A 21,148-nucleotide genomic window follows, 5' to 3' on the forward strand; every position below is an offset into this window, starting at 1 on the left:
CAACAGAAAATTCATAAAAGATATTGAAGAGGCTTGGGGAGGATCAGAAGCAGCCAGACATCAATGGGAAGGGAGGATACACACTCTTCTGTCTTCAATTTATGTTGGTGCAAATTTTAATTTGATGAAATGGACTTTTAAGCCTGCATGTTAGATCCAGGTCCAAAATGTAGAACAAAGGAAATGTCTGTTTGAGTACCACAGGCTTCTGAAGCAGTCTGCAACCTTCCCTGACCTGATTTCCTGAATGCTTCTCCAACAAAGTAAATATGACAACCATGGTGACTGGGACTTTTTCATTTTCTGGGTGCTGTAGATTTCTTAAAATTCTATTTGTTCTGTCTTCATCACCTTTGATTAGCTTTGCACATTTTTGTTTTTCATTTTTTGTCCTTCTTTTCATGTTCATTTTCTTGTTATCTTTTCCATCCATCTGCTCTGGAGTACAGAATCAAAGTCTTTTCTCCTATTCAGTTTTTTCTAGATTTTCTCATATTCACTTTTCTCTAGGACTATCAATAGTTTCAAAGACTACAGTAAAAGTTTTATAATTCTCTTTTACTTTATACATCTGCTAATCATACTTTCAAAATAACACACAGGACGTTTCTCTTGCCGACTGTGTAGTACTGATTCATATTCATTTACTCCATGTCTGATTGTAATTAATTTAGAAATAGCTGAGCTGGCAATGAACAAGCTAATTTGAAAATTGTGCCTTCACAGACTTCCAAAGTCACCTGTGAAATTATGGAAATATTTATTTTCACTGAAGCCTAAGCTGCCACACTGATTCTGCTGCCTGTGCTGCTATCTGGTCCTACTCTTATAATTAGGGTGCCTAGCAATTTCAGTTGAAGCCTTGTTATAACTTGTACTTGAACTTTGGTCTATGAATGATGTGAGCAGGGTGTGTCTTTTGAATTTTGTTGTGATTGGTATTTTGAATCAGGAACGTCATGGATAGTTGAAACTGCATCAGCTACATATGCAATTTTCTCTGATTTATAAACAATAAAGTATGTACCATCAAACCTGTGTAGAGTGCATTTACAGGTGTTTGTATTGACAGAATTTCCATATTTCTTGGAACATCGTGTGCTATTTTTTTTTTATTATTTCCTTTTTTTTCAGGTCTCTAGAATTGCATTAATATTTGCCTTGAAGAAAAGAGATGTAAAAACCATAGGACCAAGATTCTTGTAAAATTCACATTCCTTTGTTTGAATGTGTAGATCAAGAGGCTTTGTATGCTCATCCTTGAGGGAAAAAAAAAATTCCTCAGGAACTTTTACTGTCCGTATAATTTCATAATTCAACAGTGAATCTGCACAGTAGTGCAGAGGATTAACTGCAGAGTCAATACTACATCTCTACAGATATGGGTACTGGTCTGAAAATAATGGTTACCAGCCACTAGTATTTTGTGTAAAACTCATATCATCTAAGAACACACAATTAATTCTTTCTTACATTTTAGTAATCAGAAGTGCATGTTATGTGCACATTCTTACTTTGTCCATTTTCTCTTCCAAATGATATTTTAAAATCTGTTAGCAGTGAATTCAGTTTTCATCTTGGGAAAAACAAAAAGCAGATCAACCTGAGTAATTTTCATTTTCAAAAATATAGTACTGCTTACTAATCATTGCCAGAATGTTGATTGTTTCAGTACTCACACAGTATGAAGGAAAACTCCAGAAAGCTATGCAGCAAGAGAGAGGTCAAAAAAGATGAGTCCATGGAAATGATAAACAGATACAATCAAATCATTTCATAGTAACAAGTAATCTGACAGGAGAATAAAATGGTTAGTGAGTAGCTAAATTTATTTTGATCAGCTATATGGTTGAATTTATAGTTCTGAATATATTGAAAAACTGATATTTTTTCTAAACAAAGATCTTCCCAGAAACACTGTTAATGTAAGAAAACAATAAAGTATAAGACCACTTGATTTTAAATGATTTATATAAAAATTACTGTATCATGATATAATAAGACACAGTGCTGACATAAAAAAAGCACTATGAAATTGAAATGGACTTGCATTAAACATATATGTTGGGAATACGGCTCCTGGTAATGAAGCAGTGGTTGGATATGTTGACTGTATCCAAAAAAAAAGCTATTTCAAGTGGCTTAGAACAAAAATAACCGTACTTACTCCTTCACAATTCATGCAACTTTAGAACATAAATCTGATCAGCAAAGACAAGTGTTTGAGAAATGACGGGGATGTTTGGATATTAGAGACATTTTTACTGAATTGTAAAAAGAATTATGAATCCTTCCATATGCAAGGAACTGTGGAATTACCAAAATATAGGGATAAATAAGAAATTCTCCACCTCAATGAGTTTTATTGAGCATAGATCAAATCTAAATTAGATCCAGCAAAATTTGGAAACTAAAGATCGTCTGGTCTTTGTGGAGTACTGCATGCAGTAGTGATGCACCAGTTGTTCAAGCAAAGCAAGTGAACACAAATTCATCTATCAAACATAGAGCCAGAAAAAATGCCACACACTAAACCCAAGGGAGTAAATGCTGACTAGATTATGCATGAAATCCATTCTCCTGGATAACCCATCAACCTAGGCATTTCTTTCCACAGATCAGCACCATTTCACAATGGTAAAAGAGATAATTCTGTAGTTTCAAAAGCAGGTTTATTAAAGATGTGAAAGTATCACTTCTATTTCTACTAAAATCCTGAAGACCCAAGGGAAAATTCACATGACATAACTCAATAGTTTCAAAGACAAGGTTATTAAAGTTGTGATAGTAGCTCTTCTGTATCCACAAAGGCCCTGAAGACCAAAGGGAATATTCTTGTGAAAATCACATTTCATCACCAAGCAGTTTGGCATAAGTCTTTTCTCAATCCAATAAAACAGAGAGTGACTCGAAATGCAAGAGGACATGGGGTTTGAAACTGAAGAAGGGGAGTTTCATGGACTTTGCAAAGTAAAAAAGGATGTTCAATGTATTTGACATAATTGGCTAAAAATATTGGTTTTCTGATGGTTTCACAGATGAAAAGAGAGAAGAAATGGAAAAACTAACACAAGTATAAAAAAATATTCTCTCACCTTATCTGGGTTTTCCTCAGGTAACCATGTTAAATAAAGAACACAAAAGAGGCCAAAGGAGAGGAAACATTCGGTATCAAACCTCTTAAATCTCTTCAGAGAGAACCAGACTATGTCTGGTTTACATTAAATTGAACTCAGTATAAAGATGGGAAGAGTAAGCACAATTTGATTTCTATCCTGAAACAAGTCGATGTTTCAAAGTAAAATGTAATCTGCTCATCTTAAGTAAAAGAAGAGAAAGAAAGAGAAAGAAAGAAAGAGAGAAAGAGAGAAAGAAGGAAGTGGCAGAAGGAAGTGGCAGAAGGAAGTGGCGGAAGGAAGTGGCAGAAGGCAGGAAGGAAGGAAGGCAGGAAAGAAAGGAAGGAAGGAAGGAAGGAAGGAAGGAAGGAAGGAAGGAAGGAAGGAAGGAAGGAAGGAAGGAAGGAAGGAAGGAAGGAAGGAAGAGAGAGAGAAAGAAAGAAAGAAAGAAAGAAAGAAAGAAAGAAAGAAAGAAAGAAAGAAAGAAAGAAAGAAAGAAAGAAAGAAAGAAAGAGAAAGAAAGAAAGAAAGAAAGAAAGAAAGAAAGAAAGAAAGAAAGAAAGAAAGAAAGAAAGAAAGAAAGAAAGAAAGAAAGAAAGAAAGAAAGAAAGAAAGAAAGAAAGAAAGAAAGAAAGAAAGAAAGAAAGAAAGAAAGAAAGAAAGAAAGAAAGAAAGAAAGAAAGAAAAAGAGAAAAAAAGTGATTTGGACCTTCTTGTCAATATGTTTTCTTAACTCTTGTTGCATGGGTTATTATATGCTACTTCATATAACATACTATTAAATGAAATAACACAACCAAGAATAAATTGTTTCAAACAAAAAAAGTCTTGAAGATTGGAAGAACAAAACCTTGAAGTCTGTGGTTTAGGGTATTAGTAGTACAAATTCAAGAGCAGGTTTGCTAAATGCCATTAATTTGTGTTTCTAAATGAAGGTAATAATACACTACATTTTGGAATATAAGTCTAGTTAATGAGAGAGAGAGAGAGAAAGAGAGAATGAGAGAAAAAGTGCACTGTTTTCTAGGGAGACAATTATGTTTCCGTAAGCTTCTGAGATACACAGACACATTGGAGTAGAGAATTTGATAGACAATACTCTTGATGCTACAGCTTTGCTATACATAAATACACCTGGTGTGTGATGCACAAGTTACCTGCAGAGACAGGAACATGAGCCTGACTTGTTACTGTGAGAGTGCACTGAGTAATATAGTCTCACCTAAAAACCAGTTAGGATTGTTAGAACTCAGGTGGTCAAGTCACTAGTATGACACCATTGACTTGTCAGTGAAAAGTCCTAAAATGTTAGTAATTTTTATTGGGTTTTTGTGTCTTTTTCTCTTGATGATGGTAAAGATTGTATTAGATGGAAAAATGAAAATTCTTTTAAAATATAATATATAATTACATAGTACATAACTGAATATTATTTCTAAGTGGCTTTTATAGCAGCAGTCAATTCATATGCTAATGTTAGACTTTACCTGCTTCTTCATTTTTCATAATGATTTTTTTAAGGAATATTTCAAAATTTTGAATGATAAGATGTATAGAAACATAAATTAATTATAGAGTCATAAAAGCATACAAGCCACATCACCCAGCTGCACCATTCCAGGCAAGCTGCAGGTTTTGGAAGTTGTAGATTTCAGGAAAGCAAAGCCCCAGTGTTCATATTGATATTTTAAATAGCATTGTGCTGCTTTAGGGACACCCATAACCAGATCTCATACTATTTACATATTTTGATTTTATAAACACTGTTACAGTAGGTTAAAAAGCCTCAGAGAACTAGAGTGGTGGATATTGCTTCTTATCTGTATTATCCCTGTGATCAGACTTTCTAGAATAATGCCTTGAAAATCACTGCAGCTAAATTTAGAAACTTTCAAATAGGCACAATTAGTTCCAAACCTAGAATTTTTCTTCTGCATTTACCCTCTCTGCATGTGTGTTACATTGTTAGATATTTCCTAAGTTGTACAAGAAAGTATTGATCAAGCTATTTCTTCTTTAATTTACCCGTATCCTTGTCAATTTGAAACTACTTTGTTAGAGCAATAAACAGAACCTGTGAAAAGCAGCATTGTTTTGGAGAATGGTTATTTTACTCATCCTGGCTTCTCTTAAACATTTTTAAATAGGAAGAAAAATCAAAAACCTTCTCAACTGTCTCTTTTTTTTTCTCTACACATGTGAAAGAATCCTGTCTCCTCCCTACTTTGACAATAAATATTACATTTGAAAATAAGTTTTCAAAACTAACAATATGCATCATATACAGTCATATACATTAAGGTTTCTGACTAGAGTTTTTTAATTGCTTTTCCATTCAATTCCATATATTCTTTAGACATTTTCCAGGACTTAGGACTTTTTATAATAATCTGGAAAGGACAGGCCCTGAAACTTACTATGGGAGGGCCACATTAAGAGTAGTCAGCAAAAATGCAGACAAAAACCCCATATATTTGCTCAATTCCTTTTCAGAGACATAACTTCAAATGAAAAATTGTGAAAGTACATTTAAGTTCACTCAAACCGATGTAATTCCGAGCTCCCTGGTCACAAAGGCTGCTTATTCTCAGAGCTGATCTTGCATATGCTAATAACATTATCTAGAGATCATGAAGAAAAGACAAGTTCTTTGCTTCATGCAGTTATACCCCTTTCAATCAACCTCATGCTGAGAACCATTTATTACCATAACATATGACACAGAAAATCTTAAGAGGCAGTAAGGGGCAAATTTTCAGATTATCACATGCCATTCTAGCTGTGACTTTCTCATTAACTTTAAAAGAATCATGTGGCTTAGACCAGCTCAAAGCTCTGAAATATACCCCTACACATGCCCCAGAATAAACCTTTACAAACATAATAATTTTCCATATTTCACTTAATCTCTATAAAATAACAGAAGTAAGCAACTAAGCAGACTGTTCACAAATAGTCTTCAAACTGCAGGCAGCCTTGGATGGTGTTTGAGGTGACCTTGTAGTATGCATGGGGAAAAGCTTCAGCTCTTCAGTGATTCCAAGTCAGGAAGGGAGATAAGAGAAAAGAAACTTCTGGCCACAAGGCACCATTAATGATCCTACACTACAGTAAGCTCTGCTAGTTTATTTCCTTTGACTTAAAGGAAATTTATTTATTTCCTTTGACTTAAAAAGGCTTGCAAAATGCAGTAAATGAGAATTTTATTTTTTTTTTAAATCCAGAAATCTAACTGAAGCAAGTGTACGTAAAGGAACAAAGCTTTATTAGTCAGGCACCTTGAGATGGTGTACAGATTTATACACTGAAAATGAGAATGTAACAATGATATGCCATCTCTTTTATCCCTTCTCCTCAAATGGAAAGTTTTTACTCCTCTCTACCCAAATCTTGCTGTCTATTACATGCTCAAAGGCCATAATTTCAAAAATAGACTTTTGAGAAAAGCACATAATTAGTCCAGTGCAGCTGGTATAAAAATTACTGGCAGGAGTAGTAGTATCATTAAAAAATTGGAACTAAAGCACACCAACTATACTCCAGGGCAAGTTAAACACACAGAAACTCTAGTAAATATTTTAGCATCCAGGATAATACACACTCAGGGCACAAATTTTTTTTAACACCACTGATCCAGACTCAACAGAAAATCACTTCTGCCAAAATGGAACTATAGTGCATTCTGGTTTACATAAGTTGAGTAAGGCGATTTTCTTTGACTCCTATATACAATTAGACTGCAGTAGAAAAAAAGGCAAGTTTGCCCCAGAGTCATGCAATGATATTAGAATTCCAATTTTTATTTCAGCTATTTCCTTCTCTATGAGAAAAGTCTTTGAAATTATGAACTGGAATGCAAACTAATAGCTGTGTGACACTGTAGGGAACATAATACAGTAGTTTTTTCAGATATCCCTTTTTGTTGTGACCTTCTTAGAATTATTTAAGAGCCTAGCCTGGGTTGCTCTTAGAACTGAGATGCCTACAACCAAAATTGCATTTATTGATATGTCTATTTAGATGTCTAAAAAAATTGCACTTCTAGAACTGTTAGCATCTTATGTTTAATTTTCAAACTGCTTGAGGTCTAATCCTAGCCATGTGTGCACCCTTTTATTTAAGGTCAAGCAGTTTCTGACCCTGCTAGAGACAAAAAGGAATTTCTGTACCTGAAAGGTCTGAAGGTGTTAATCTGGAAATTTTATTTTGGCTTTAGCTATCTGGTCTAACACCAGTTTGAAATCAAAATCCCACAGAGTTCCAGTTAATAAATTAGCCTAACCACCAAAAAATAATAAAGCTTGAGCTTGGGTTAGGTGATCTTCACGGTCTTCAGGTATTCAGCTGTACACTTCACCTCCACAGTGATGAGAACTGCTTAAGTGAAAGGATAATTCCTGACAGAAGTTTTTGCATAATGCTTCAAAAAGCTGGAGATTCACTAGGTGAGAGGGAACAAGTTTCAGGAATCTCATGGGTTAGATACACACTTTGATTGCTCTTGCTCCTTATTGTGCTAAATATCCCTAAGAGAAGGAGTGACAGCCTAGGAGGGAGAGAGGACAAGGAACCCGAGTACAGCAAGGAATAGTGGCTGGTCCCAATGGTCGTTCAGGAGACACTGAAATGAGCAGTCCGTGATTTCAACTACACTGTACAGAGGGGTTGCAGAAAGCCTACATATTGCAGTAGACCCAAAATACCTCATTGTTTAATGCTGGCTTGGGAAATCTGAGCCAAAGATGTATTTTAGAAATTTTTCCCCTCCTGAATCAATTTTGCTTCAACTTCGCTTCTGTTTATTTGTCTCTTCATTCTATTAGCTTTCTTATCCTTTCTTCTCCTTTCCTCTATACCTTTTTAAATGTTCGTATCTTTTTCTCCCCCATCTGTGTCTTTTGCGTGTGAACATTGTTATCCTTGTCACTGTATTTTTACTGCTCATGAAAAATAAACACTTGAGAAATAATCACTGCACAGTGGCCAAACAGAAGGCAATCCTTCCTGTAAATACCACTTTTGTGTAATGGACATGATGAGATCTGTGCTAGAAATGTAGTGAGAACAATTCATCTACATCATTTTTTTCCTCTACAGAGACGTTGCTGTGTTTTTTTCACACTTTAAACTCCATGTAGAATTTATCTTTTCTTCCTTCTCTTATTTTTTGAGTCTTGTTCTTTCGTACTTCTACTTTATGAAAAACAGGCTTCTGTCATACAGACTCTCTCAAAGTCATCATTCATCCATGTGTTAAGACGTCTGTGAGCTTTCTTTTCCTACATCAATGACACACAGTTTTCTTTTGACTCTAACACTTTTTGTTCTTCCTATTTCATAATGCATGCACAGTTGTGTTATAAAGACTCATCAAAGTCACCACTGTTCTACATTTATCTGCATTGAACTGGCTTTGTAATTTATTAGTCTTAAAAATGTTCTTTATATTTTCTATCTGGTTACATTCTCCTTCATTATTTACTGTTCCTCTATCATCTCTTTCTGATTCACATTACTTTGCTCTTTGACTTTAATATTCTGGACCTAAAATACTTGCCACTAAATCTTCAAAGTCAAAAGTCTTAGCACTGGTTTTATTGCAAGTTAGTAATGTAGTGTCGTATAAATTAACATTATTTGAATAAACATCCTTATTCTTGCTTTGGGAAGCTAAAAGCAGGGTTTTGAAGAACTGAGGGTATATTAATGAAATCCCTACTGATTTTGGTGGGAATGGTATTGCTTTAATCCTGAGGTATGCTTTGGCACTTTAAATTGAGGATCTAACGCACATTTAATAAAATGACTGTCCACTCCAGACCTCAACTGCTAAATTCTGCCCTTAAGCCATCATGTTACTTCCATTGGTTTGGTGTGTGACATGCCAAAGCAAAGGGGGAAGTTTTGCCCACAGCATACACAATCAGACTTCAAAGAGTAGACATTTTAACTTGGGATTGTTTAACAGTTACTAGAATTAATCACAAGCATTGATAAGAGAGTAAATCTCTGAAATGCTTCATATTTTTTATGCATCTCTTATGATGATAGCAAGCTTTGCTCAGTGTGCTCATCAATCCTTTTACCCTGGGAAGGGAAAATACTTCTGTCTCATTTTTTAAATGCTCTGTCATTTAGTCAATGGTAGGTGACTCTAGAAAAAGTAGTTCCACCTGGTAAGGAGGCCTGTGAGAAAGACCTGTGACATTACACTTAATTAATATAAAACCTATGAGGCAAAGAAACAGGTTAGAACATGCATTTACACAGAAAGAACATTTGAGAAGATTTCCATCCATATTGGATTTTTTTTAGCTCATTTGTGAAGTTTACTGAAAACACTGCCAAAATCAGTCTTGTGCTGTAGTCTCAAAGAGCACTAAACATTCAATGGTAAAAAAATTTCTCATGAGCCCTGCACATGCGGTAGATATTCGAGACTCTTCCTCTAAAGTAGCTGCTTCTCTTTTTGGGTCTATGTCCATGCTTGCATAGTCTACACAGTCCGAGAGTTCATCAGCCAAAACAGTGGAAATGAAAACTATATTTGCAACACTATTTTTTTCATGTAGGACATTCTTTTGTGTTGATGTTTTTGCATGTTGGGGCTTTTATATTTTATTTTGTATCCTCCTGGGATCCTAAAGTACTTTCAAGAAGATGGAAGGCATCTCGCTTCCTTTTCTGTCTTATTGCAGCCATTTCTTCTCTCAAAGTTTTGTATTTATTTGTCGCATTGTCATAACCAGGTGTCACCTTTATACCCTGACAGCAGCTAAGCACCATGTAGCCCCTTGCTCACTCCCCTACAGTGGGCTCAGAGAGAGAACTGCAGTGGTAGAAGTGAGGAAACTCATGGGCTGAGATATTTTAATAAGGAAAGCAAAGTAAAACAAAGCTTTGCATGCAAGCAAAGTAAAACAAAGCTCTGTAGATTCACCACTTCCCACTGACAGGCAAATGTTCAGCCATCCCCAGGAAAGCCAGGTTCCATCACATGCTAACAGTGACTTTGGAAGACAAATGGCATAACTCCTTACATCTCCCTGCTTCCTTCTTCTTCACCTCACTTCATATACCGATGATGATGTCATATGGGATGAACTGTCCCTGTGGTCAGGGAGTCAGCTGTCCCTGCTGGCACATTTTCCTTTAATAACTGTTGGCATTAGTATAATTTAGAAGTAAAAATATGTGCATCTAACTATTCAAGCTTCACTAAAAGTTATTGAAAACCTTATTATCATTTTCAGTTTTGCAATTTTCTATCCACCAGCAATATTTACTAAAAAATTAATATTTTTATTGCCATTTAATTCTTACTTTTTGCTGTAGCTAAATTTTCATACACTTAGAAGTTGTGAAATAAACCATCTATTTCAAAAGTACTGAAACCATTGTGGAAACAGTTTACAAAGACATCAATCCATTCTTTTCCTCAGGCCTTTGGTGAGAATTCCTGCAGTTCAAAGAAGGATTTAATGCTCTTCCATGCTAGCAGGAAGTGGATGTTGTGACCAGGGGAGGTACTGCTGTAGATTTAGGATAGGAGATACATACCTTCCCTGGCTTTGCAACTCTCTTCTCAGTGGAGAGATTATGGACTGCAGATGTAGAATGCAGTATTTGTTATAAAGAATATTTGCTGCTACTTTGATTCCTCTTGACTTAATTTCCTTGGTTGGGGGCTTCATTATTTTCAAAGCTCAGTTAGTTGTGTTTATTGTGTGCACTCTGTATAGTTTGTGCACATGATTAATCTCCCGTTTTTACTGATTCTTCATGCTTGGAGGTAAAAAAAATCCAAGGTTTTCCTCATCCCCTCTCAAAAGATCACTCTTCATTTTCTGGACTGAGCACAGAACATTTGCACAGAAAAATCTAATTGGTAATTTATAATTAATTTAGATATTGAGCCTTCATACCTTTCCACTTTCCATCTTATGGAGTCATACAAATACATTGTAATGACAGAATCAAAGAATCATAAAATGTCCTGAGTAAGAAAGGACCGACAAGGATTATTGAGTTCAGTTCCTGGCCCTACACAGGACCACTCCTTCTTTCTCAAGAGAATGGACAATAAAGAGGGCAATTTTTTAAAATCTAATTAAAAAAATCTTAGTTGTTCAGAATGATTCAGAGACAATAGAGTCTACCAACACATATGCAAAAATCATTGAGGATATTTTGATTTCAGTAAATGTCTGCAATGTGGCTCATCTTTCTGTCTCTCCATACCAAAGTTTGGCCATAAACATTGGCTCGTGACATTTAAAGTTGTTCCTACTTTTTAGTCTTACAAAGATGGAAACTCTCAGCAGAGAGTTATTAAAGAGGTTTGTCTGTCGGCATTTCACTAAGACATCAAATTGCATGTTACTCTTAATTTGAATAGAACGAGAGATTAAAGCACTTGCCTTAAACCAAACCTATTTAACTAGAGTGCAAAAGAACACCAGAAGAGAAAGATATTTAACCACAGAGAGCTTTAAGTTGATAAATATATATATTTGTTAATTTATTAAAATAAGCTGATAATTATTGGTATGTATTTTACATAGTGAAAAGTGAAAGAAACCTAATTATTGACTCATACTAAGAAAAAAACCAGGCATGCTTAAGTAGCTAATTTTACACATGATGCACATGTGCATTTGTTTATGTAGAGTGAAGGGACAAATAAAAAATTTCAAAATCCCAACTTTCTATGTACCAAGTATTTCCATGTAAATGAGTAACTGTAAGAACTCTTAGTGTGAATTGTATTAGTGCACCAGGTGATTGTGAAAAGGAGAAATGGAGGAAGAATATTTTTTTTCATCACAAAATTCTTCCTAACTTCCCTCATAGAAATGTAGGAGCTATGTGGATCAGATGGCACTGGATCTGCTTTGCAAAAATGTTACAGAACTTGTGAGAGTTCTCATGAAAGCAAATGTGCAGGTGCATAGCATGTGGCAGTCATAGAATATAAGGTTTCAGAAATTTGTAGCTATCCTAAGAGGAAATGTAAAATTTTCCCTTTTATGTAGGAAATTGTTAGGAATTGTTATATATTTTTCCCTTTATAATTACATTGCTTTAGTCTGATTGCAGAAAAATTCCATAAATTTCTTTTATCACGCTCCAAACATGGTGAAGGAAGCAATTTTTCAAAAGAGAAATGAAAAGTCTGTATTGTTTTTCTTCAACTGGAAGAACATTTATATTCTTAGAGAAGACAAAAAAGCCTGGCTTGTTAGCATTTCTGGTATTCTAATTCCTTTGTTTTTTCTCTATGTTTCAGTGTATGTTCTCTTTTAAAAGATTTCCATTCTGGTTATTTCTGTAAGTCCTGTAACTGCAAAGACATTTCATTCTAGATTTTCTTCAGATATCCCTTGTTTCTGACTGACAAATAAAGATGGCTTAATTTTAATTATGGTGTATCCATAAGGGCTGCCTATTGGCAGTATTTACAGTTTCCAAACTTCACAGAGTTTTCCAGAAAAATAATCCAAAAACAAGAGAAAAACTGAAAAAACTTAGAAGTTTCTAGAATGGCCACAAAAAGGCTATAATCTGTGCAAGAATGTGTTGACATTCTATTATTGCCACAGAGAAAAATATAAACTAATAATACCCATTGTTACAGCACAAAGAAAAACAAATATCCTGAGAATCTTAATGTAAAAATCAGAGATTAATAAAAAGATATAAAATTGTTTTTTCACCTTCATAGCTGGAAAAATTCTTTCATCTTTGTAATCTTCCCACAGTTAGATTTTGAAAACAGGAAAAAAGTTTAAAAAAAAAAAATCCCTAATGCAGTAAATATGACACATAATTGTCCATTTTAGGCAGTCTGGAAATACATATTTACAGTCCATGGAAATGAACTGCCATATGGTACACACAAATCAGAAAAGAAACATCACAAAAGTGTAAAATTGGGATGCAATTGTCTGAATTAATGTAAAATATGTCCTGCAATAGATTATGAAAAGTAAAGACTTTTCTGTCACCTGGGATTGTGAATTTGTGAATAATTCCTAGAGATAACACAGAACTTTATCTATTTCACTTCGTTGCAATTTATTTTCTTGAAATTTCTGCATTAAGGGAAATGAAATACAGTTCTTTTTAATTATTTAATTTTTTTCCTTATATACAGATGTTATTGTGAGTGTGATCATCAATTTAACATAGAAATACGGGTCCCAGATACAGGTCATATGAAACAATATTATTGGTCAAAAAATTATTTTAAACATCAATTGTGTTACATCAATTTTTGGAAAAAGTTTCTAGAATCTGCTAATTTCCTGAATGATGAGTTAGGGCGTCACTTCATCACATCTCATTTTTTTATCTCATTTGAAGAAACGCATTATGGTTCTTGGTCAGAGACTTTTTTTATTGTTACTTACTCATCATAACACTTTGAGTGATCTAGTATAAATGACTGTGTCTTATTTCAGTTTCCATTAATTAATGAAAAAATGCATATTTTGCCATTTTCACCAGGATTAACTCTTTCTCTCTTTTTCTCTTCAAGTTTAATGTAAGATGTGACAAACTGCTCTCTTGTTTTAATTATAATGCCAATTACATTTACATGAAAATTATTTCAGATTTTACAGGTCTTCCCTAACAAAAACAGTGAATATTAACATTTTTCTAAGATGGTAGGAAAAAAGCAAAACAGTGTGAGCATGAGTAAGCTAGGAGAATAATACCCTAAAGGTAGAGTTCTTAAATGCCAAGTGCCCTTTCTCAGCCTCAACCATTCATTCTGAAAATGGCCTATCAAAAAGGCTTAGAGGGAGCACTCTAATTACTGTTCCTTTGACAAATGTAATATATTTTCAGAAGCAGGCCCATACATTTATTTAGGGCCAAATGTTGTACAACAAAACTGTCCTCAGAGGTATTTCATTCTACCATCCTATTTTTTTCCACCTGGCTTGCAATGCTTTTTCTTTTTTCTAATGACTATGTCATTCCTAGAGACATTTTAAAATGAGTCTTAAATCATGGGGTTTTTTAACAGAACATAAGCTACATGAGCAGGGTGGGAGAAAGAAAAATAGTGTAAATAATCACAAAGTTTTTAGAATGTTTTCATAAGAAAAAAATGACCAACAACCCTGTACCTATATCTTGTCCTGAATTCAGCTGAGAAAAAAACTTAAGTCCTCTCCTGGATCTTTGCAAATATAAAAAGAAGCCCAACATACACATGTACTTTTTCCTCCCCACTCTCAGGAAATACAGCAAAACATTGACTGCTTCTTTAGTTATCTAAGGTTAGAAAGAAACCTGAATTAGGCTGGATGGCAGTTTTTGTAAGCAGTCAACTCAGATGAAAGTCCAGAAGGCAATGACCACTTTGAGAGAGTATCCAACTGGTAAAAGCCAGTTTCAGGAGTCGATCTCTACAGATCTCCAGCAGGAACAGACTGAAAAATGTTTCTGTTCTTGGCACATACTGAACATAGAACTAAATGTTCAATTCTACAAGTGCAAGAAATGAACGAGGCACTTGTTGCCACCTCTTGTAGCAAAACCAGAGTAAAATGAGTATTCGGAAATTTATACAGAGGCCAAAAGAAAAAAAGTATCAGATAAATTTCTCCTCCTCTCCCCACTCCATGAGCGGAGTAAATATCAAGTAATCCTGAATAAAGCTGGTGTACTGTTCCCATCTGACATGCAGATGCTTCTATGACCTAATCCTCACAGCTATTTCTGCAGAATTATTTTTTTTTACTAATAGGTTCTATTTATCATATGGTACTGCAAACATATTTTTTTTTCAGCCTCTATAAGAAGGTGAAATTTGTCTTCTAAGTTGAAAAATTCATCAGCTAGTTTCTGAGCACTATAGTGCTGTCTCAGTATTCTGTGCATGTAGGAAAAAAAGTCTATTTAGACTTTTCATTTTATCTTATCCTGTGTAGCCAAAGAAAGTCATGTTCCCAGTAATTAGAATTGCATTCAGTGATACTTATATCTGAATATGTTTTAGACTGTAATTGCAAAACTCATCAAAAAGAAAAAAATACAAAAAAAAAATCCCTGTATAGCATCTCTTTCCTGTATTCAAATATGCTGAATTTAATTAAATTTGTTTTTTGCTAAATTAAACTCAGTATAATTATTTAATATATTTTTAAAATTGAAATGAATCTTTGAAAAAGGAATAGATATAGACATGTACTAAGTTTAAAAATGAGTTATGGTATTGTTTCCAAATAATAAAAGATATAGCTGAAAGATAGATTTTCACTTTGGTGCAAATGGAGGACAGTTAATATCTCTTTTATCTTTTCCTTAATCCATGGAGAACGTAATATAATTTTCTTTCTTTCTAAACTGTCTAGACAAAGAAGAAAAAAAGTTGTTCTTCTTGTTCTTTTCTTTTCTAGATGTGTGTGATGATTAATCACTGTATGTGTCTAGACCCCATGGTAATCTCTGTCCCTGTTTCTGTCTCTACATTCATCTTTGACATCATGAGTTCCGTTTTAATACAGTCCGATTGATTTGTTTGCAGCTACAACACTGTTTTCATTCTTTTCCCCTCCAAAACCTCTTCATAGCACAAATACAAACTAGCCCATATTCTCAAGCTGTGTAAAACTGATTTGTGAGAACAGATTGCAAAACTTAAGTGTATGGTGATACACGTCCTAGATTGCAATGCCTGCATTAAAGATGCTACAAAGGAGTTAAGAAGACATGATTTTTTAGGACTTTGCAAATATTTCCTTCTCCTTTATTAATTTTTTCATTCTACCTGTCATGAAAGAAATGGGAATCAAAACAGCTTTTTATAGTGTAAATAAAAATGTCTGTATTGATTCCCATGTCTCTGTCATATCTCTTTCTTTGTATGTCTATACCACCCTTCATCCACCAGGAAAGTGAGGAAAATTGGAATCATAGGTGGATGCTACAATAGTTCACACTTGGAAAAATAAAAGTTTTGTGAGATTAAAACAGTCATACGAAAGTTCCACACTTCTCATTTTGAATTGGCGTTAAGTGAACTTTTAATTTACTTGAGACTCTTTGAAAGCATATGTAGGGTAGAGAAAATCCATTTTGGATGGATTTTTTATTGTTCTTCATCACAACAAATTATTCCTAGCTTTGGTTCCTTACTGGATTGCAAACTGGAAGATTCTTATTCCTGGTCAATTTAGTGCCCAAAAAACGTCACAAGAGCAGCTATGTTAAGGATTTGACTACTCTTAATTAAAAAGAAACTTAGAAAAACTGGAAAATCATATACCAATTCATTCTTATATGCATTTGATAAAACTGAAGAATCACACAATTTTTGGACCAAATTTTCCTGTATGCCTTAGCACTATTGTGTGAAACAGATTTCAAGACAAATCCAGCCTAAAATTTGCCTAAAGTTCTAATGGCGAACAAGTGTACAAAAGGCAATGTCAAAAATCCTGAGATTCAGGGACCAACTCCTCTCTCCATTCTTTTCTTATAATGTACAGACTTGAAGCCTTTCCTAATAAGTATTCCCATTTTCTTCATTATTAAGGCTCTTTTTTTATTATTTACAAGTTCAGTACTGTCTCCTCTTGAAGGAAGAACAAATTTTTCTGTGACTTTCAGAGGAGACAACGTGAGCAAAAAAACCCCAAAATAATCAAGATCAGACCTGTGGTTAATTCTGGGACTGAGAACTAGAACATTTGTCTTAATTTCAGTTTCTATGTTTTTGAATGCAATGATTATTGCACTTTTGATTAAATGTAATTTGTCTATAATCTGTTGAGAACTTACTTCCCTGTTTTTAAACATTCTTGCATTGTTTTCTATGAGTGACATCTTTTTTGGTTGTTTATTAATGAAAATATTACTATAATTTAGAAATGTTTTGCATGTCATAAATTATTTTACAGTATCAGATACTATTGTAAAAAAATTCAGATAGTTTTTCATAGATATTTAATATATGATCAACAATATTAGAAAAAAGAATCTACCAAATTATTCTGCAAAAATTATGAGGAGAGTAGTCCCAACCTGGGTTTGATATATACAAATATTGAATAATACCTGAACTCTCAACAGGTATAAAATCTGTAAGTAGAGCTGAATATCAGAGCAACAGACCTGGAATACCTTCATTGATAGTGCTATTCACAGTCATCAATTGGTGTTGGAAAACACTTTTAATGAAATATTTTTCTCAAAAACTTGGATGCTGTTATTAACTATCTTCTAAGTAGAACATATACACACACACATATATATATATATATAGATATACACACACACACATATATAAAAAATAAAGAATTACATCATTGCATAAAAGTAACATTTTTTCTGTTTCTTATTTCCTGAGTGCCAATCTTAAGTCAAACTGATGAAAATAATTCTTGAGTCCCAGGGAATAAAAATAAAGGTAGCACCAATTGGATTCTGATGGGCTTTGTTGGCCAGATTTGAAACAAACACCAGACTTTTGAATCTCACTTTTATTCCAGTGTAGTCAAAAATGTAAAGACTTTTTTGGTTAGCTATTTTTTTACAAGCATTTTTGAAAAACTAACCTAAACATTATTTTCATGTTTAAAAATATCAAGATGTTCTACAAACACTCGTAGGCCAAATTTTCTTGAGGAAAAAAAAAAAAAAACATGACAGCAGGCTGCTTGAATTACTGAATGAAGTAATTGTGCTTAAAAATATGAAACTGGAAATGCACTTTGGGATTTAGGAATGTCAAAGTCTTAGTTTCAGCAGTAAAAGTTATGAAGAAATTCAGGAAAGGAAATGAACTTATTTTCCTAAGAGTAAAAGAAATTCTGAAGCGACTTGCGTTTTATAAATTATGAAAGCCATTCCTACAGCTAATTTCTAACAATATCTGAACATAGTGACAGAAGTCAAAAAGTTAATTTCTGTATTTCAGAAAAGTATGAACTAATTAAGAAAATTTTATTAGCCCAGCTAAAAAGCAGAATTAGTAGTTGTATCATTCTCGTCTCTTGTGGAAGGCCAAGCCCCTCTTTAAAACACTCAAAGTTTTAGTGTCAAAAGCACTGCATAAAAAGACCCCAGATGGGGTTTGGGAGTGGAGAGAGAAATACAGAGAGACAAAAATAGGATGGGTTTTCACCCGCTTGAAATTGTCCATTTTTTAATCTTTTATCAAAAGGAATAGCCATGCTTAATTTCTTTTCCCAGTAATTATAGTCATCATTATGAGCAAGATTAATCACATAAATCCTACTAAAGAGATATTAAAGGGCAATTTATAAGACTAAAGGCTATAAGAAGATTTGTCCTTCATGACATCTATAAACCAGCAAACGGAGGTAAAAAGAATGTCTGGGAAGACAGTATGGCTATCAAAATACCTATTTAACAACCAAAAATACAGTAAAAATATCCAGACTCTCTCAGGTTGGCATTTTTGTGATTGTGACTGGGATTTGAAACTCATGCAAGTGTTCTGTCCCATCTTACCTTGTCATAGCAGTTGCCATTTCCTTCCAATGTCCAGCAAAATTTTGCCTCAAATGTATTCTCCAAATTCAATGTATTAAAACATGCTGAACATTATGAATTCTTGCAGGCTAACAATTCATCTTAACCTAATTTGCATCAAAGTTCGGCAGTCATTAAAAGTGAGAATTTAAAGGCAAATTAGGAGAACAAATCCTGCTCTATGGAAGGCATCTGTTCAGATGCCTCTTTGTGACAGAGTCCAGTGTAATTTACACAGGTGTCTCTTCTTCAGAACTCTCATATATCTGGAATACTACTACCATGTAATAATACCTACCATGTACTATTTCTGCTATTAATAATTGCTACGTGATCAGTGAGCATCATCCTCAGCACTGTGCATTTCTCAGAACCCAGGGAGGATGATCAAACTTTGTATTTCTATCCATGGCAATTCTTTATTGTGGATATGGATAAGGAAACACAGACCTAATGAAATTATTCCAATATTTGAAAAAAATCCATTAAATCACTATGTAGGAAAATATATTTCTTTCCAATTCTGGCAATTCTGAAATGGCATTATTCAATTCCCTCAATTAAAATCAGCAAGCATTCTCATTATCATTCTTTTCACTGAAACTACAATTTTTATTAAGCACAGTTACTTGAAATAGTTTTTAATTTATTCATTAAGGGCAATGCAGTATAAAAATTGATTTTTTTAGTTCACTTTAACTAAGAGTCCTCAAAGCAAAGGGGCCTACCACATAACAGTAATGATAAAAATCAGCATTTGAAATAAACAGAGTGACTATGTGGAAATGTACCCACTTGTAATTTCTGAAGTATTTTTCCACTATAATAAGGTTTCTAAATACTCTTCCTTTCAGGTCATATTTTTTATCAAAATAAAAGGTGCTCAATGGGTTAGAACATACTTATGTTCTAATACTTATGTTCAAATACTTATGTGTAAGGAGCTCTGAAGTTATGTCTTTGCTTCTTATACAAAATTAACACATGAAGGAAAAAGTATAGCTGATAGGTCATTAGCTAAAAGAAAAATCTGTCCAATTTAATGGTATCTTAATAAAAAGGAGTGCATTTATTTTCTCCTGTTCTCCCAAAGCATGGCTGACATTGCTTAATGTGTTTCAGTTCTGATACTTTAGAGCTTTTTGCATATTCTTCTAAAAAGAATAATTTTATTTAAATATCAGTCTGAAAATAGTTTATTTTCTGATTAGAAAAAAATTAAAACAACAACCTCTTTGGGTGTCCAAAAGTATTGGAACCATTTAAAATGTACTTTTACTAGACCAATTTATTACTGAGGCTGCTTCCTTGAAATGACTTTATTTTTACAGCCTTTTGTATTTTAGTGAAACTTATCTGTTCTGAACTGTCTCCAACCTGACCTCAAAATAAACATTTTTTTACTGTACCAGTTAGAGAAATTGAACCACTCCACAAACCATTTTGAATCATTCAGTATTGAGACATGTGGGTTTTTTCCTGATCTTTACCTACCTGCTTGAATACAAGCCATGAAGATGCATGACTGCAGTAAATACATGTTTCTTTGTGCTCTAAAAGCATTTAACTCAACTCTATGCTGGCTTTTTCATTTTTTTGGGCTAGTGACCAATAGCATCTCTTGCGTGAGAGGGAAGATGAAAAAAATAAATATTCATTACATTTTTGCCTTTTCAAGATACTTATGGGAAGAAATATGTGAGTGATTATCAATTTCATAGTTATGAAGCTTACCCACAAAATAAAGATAATTATTAAGCAAATCTAATCATATTTACACAAAACTGTCAAAATCTTTTTCTAAACAAATGCTTCTTTTTGCCAAATATGCATCTCTTTGTAACAATACCTAAAAAGTTTATTGCATAGTATGATAAATAGTCCTATTGGCTTCCTATTGGCTTGTGGTTTTTGGGAGATTTTTTGGGTTTTTGTTTTTTTTTTTTTTTTAAGGAATCAGAAGGATGAATTTAAAATCTATAAGTGTCTTAGACTCAGAGTCTTATAAAATCTCTGTAATACTGAGATTACTGCTCTGAAATATTCCTTAGACATTATCACATGCAATTTGTTGCTGAGATACTACATTTTCTTCCCTTAAACCAGTCAGGAACCACTCCTTGTGCCTGTGTAATATAAAATGTTGACAACAATACCTGATCTCCTCACTGAAGATTTATAAATTAAAATCTTATAATACTGAACTGACAAATCAATGCTTATTTCAACATTTTTAGATGATGCGTATTCCATTTACATTTAGAAAAAATAATTGTTTTTACAAAACAAAACGAGAAAGAAGAATTATCCATTTTTTTGCTGGCTTTTTTCATTAGTTGAACATGAATGTAAATCATGCACTAGTTTAGTTTGGTAGGCATCCCTTGTAACCATTAAGCCACTTTGATATTAAGAGATGAGAATTAATTAATGATTTTCAAGTTCTGGCAATGAGAAAAGAGTTGTGGGAACTTTATAAGGAAAACATGCAAAAGTCAGTCTGAAAGACAATATCCCCT

The sequence above is a fragment of the Haemorhous mexicanus genome, chromosome 4 (genome assembly GCF_027477595.1).
Source record: "Haemorhous mexicanus isolate bHaeMex1 chromosome 4, bHaeMex1.pri, whole genome shotgun sequence".
In the NCBI taxonomy this organism is placed as follows: domain Eukaryota; kingdom Metazoa; phylum Chordata; class Aves; order Passeriformes; family Fringillidae; genus Haemorhous; species Haemorhous mexicanus.